This window comes from Crocodylus porosus, unplaced genomic scaffold, assembly GCF_001723895.1.
Source record: "Crocodylus porosus isolate Cpor-Errol unplaced genomic scaffold, CroPor_comp1, whole genome shotgun sequence".
Classification (NCBI taxonomy): domain Eukaryota; kingdom Metazoa; phylum Chordata; order Crocodylia; family Crocodylidae; genus Crocodylus; species Crocodylus porosus.
This window is the reverse complement of record NW_017728886.1, coordinates 257,313,483-257,315,872: the sequence shown is the minus strand read 5'-3', so window position 1 is coordinate 257,315,872 and position 2,390 is coordinate 257,313,483.

The window sequence follows — 2,390 nt, the reverse complement described above, 5'->3', positions numbered from 1 at the left end:
GGAGCGCAAGGCGCGCGCTGTCGGCCCTAGAGAGGGCAAGGCCCTAGAGCGGGGCAGAGATGGAGCGCGGGCGCACGCTGTCGGCCCTAGAGAGGGCAAGGCCCCAGAGCGGGGCAGAACAAGCGAGGTAGCGAGCCAGGCCCAAGGGCGCCGGGATTAGGGCGGCGAAAGCGAGCCAGGCCCAAGGGCGTCGGGATTAGGGCGGCGAAAGCGCTGTAGACCCAGGGGGAGCCAGCGATTAGCTGGATGCCGACGAGACAGGCCCAGGGCGCAGGGAACGGGCTGGAGATAAGAGCCCGGCCCAGGGGGGCGCCAGGTGGGCGAGAAGCCCCGGGGCCCGAGAGAGAGAACGAGGGCACCCGAGGGGTGAGGGACTATACAAACGTCCCCCAGAACAGCTGCGAGGCTTGGGGCGTGCTAAAGGGGAGGTTTGGAGGCACGCATAGCCCTTAAGGCGGGGCACATATAGATACCCCATTCTGGAGTAGGGACAGGAACACCAGTACTGTCAACTGGGGAACAAAGGCAGCCTCCCATACAACCTATTGGTCATCAAAGTCGTGGCGGGCGAGATTCTGAGGGTGCTACATTCACCCTAACGTGACGGTAGGGGGCACTAGGGAGTTCACGGCTGCCCCTAGGCCCCGCTCCCTCACACACCCCTTTACAGATCTGCCCATAGAAATCTTGGGGGCAGGTGGAGGGCGAGATCCTTGCTGTGCTTTCGCCTCTTCACACTGTGCATGAAGTCAGAGTGGTACGTAAGGGCCCTAAAACCCCCATATGGGGTCAAAAGAGGATTTGCTGCATAAAATGTGCGCTGCACAATACACCCGCCTGTGGATAAACAGATGCACAAATCCCCAGGGCTAGTGGAGGTATGTCAAGCACAGAACCCAGCTGGGCAGAAGGCCGAGACACTCAATATACAGGTCTGTTCTGTATTCGAACATAAACATAATAGAGTTCTTGTATCACATGAAGATGATGAAGCACTTTCTAGTCTCTCAGTAACCAAGAAGAGTGTTAAACAAATATATTAGGATTATTTTAAATCACCAGGCCCATATAATTCACATCTATGAGCCCTGTAACAGCAAGCTGCTGGATTTTTTTTTTTTTTTTTTTTTTTTTTTTTTTTTTTTTTTAATACAGCTAGTAAATCTAGATGACTGGAAGAGTCCTAATGCTACACCGATATTCAAAAAAGGCCAGTGAGATGACCTCAGTAGCTAGAGGTCAGTTAGTTTGACATCAGTCCTGGTCAAAATAATGGAAAATTTGAGACTTTGTTCATTTAGATTCATAGACATTAGACGTTAGGGCTGGAAGGGACCTCAAAGATCATCAAGTTCAGTCCCATTTAAGAAGAAGTTTAAAAGAATATAGTTAATGCCAATTCTTATGGTTTTTTTAAATGGCATGCTGCTATTTCTATTGCTCAAGTTTCTAGAAGTCCTAGACACAAGGATCCCCTCAGAGTCAAAGGTCCTAAAGGGACATCAAGGTTAAAAAGCACATCATTTTCTATATAGTTGGCTATTGACCCAATAAGATTGCATTTTTCAAGGTCAGAGAAAAGGAAGCTGTAGTAATTAACATGGCGATAGTAAGAACCTAGATGAGAACTTTAACTGAGTGGACAGAAAGGAAAAGCTATATCTTAGCTATGTTAAACAGAAAGAATTGGCAATGCCTAGTCACTGCCTAAATGTGAAGGCCTAGAGGAGGATCCAAGACAAAGATGACAACCCGAGTACCATATATTTTTGCATACAATATGCCTCTCCCCGCCCCTCCCCACAAAAAATGGCTGCTAGAAATTTTAGTTCACATTATATATGAGAAATATGGCAAGGGCAGTCTCTGCCACTATCAGGCAAAAGTGAAAGTATAATTTACACATCGCCACAGGGAGCAGAACAAGGAGCAGGCTCAGCTTCCTGGCTGCTTCTACTCAATTAGTCAGTATAAGGAAAGACCTTTTTTTCTTTCATTTGCCTTTCTATAAGAAGTGTGCATTTTATTCTGGAACACGTTGAATATGATAAAATATGGTATGGACCTGAATGATGGGCAGGATGACAGTGCTGTTCACAGAATTAAGGAAGATAGCAGGGAGGGCTTGTGGGAAGAGATGAAGAGATCAGTTTTGGCCAAGTTAAGCCTTTGATGGCTGCTAGACCACAAAGAAAAAATGGAAGAGACTGGCCAAGGTTTTAGTCTGAACAGAAAGACAGAGGCCTGTCTTAGAAAGGTAGATCTTTGAACAGCATAGGGATATGTTTGTGAATTAGATTACCCAAAGGTAAAAGGTAGAAGGAGAAAAGACGACAACCCAGGACAGACCTCTGTGGAACCCCAAAGAAAGGTAGAAGGGAGGGTGAAAC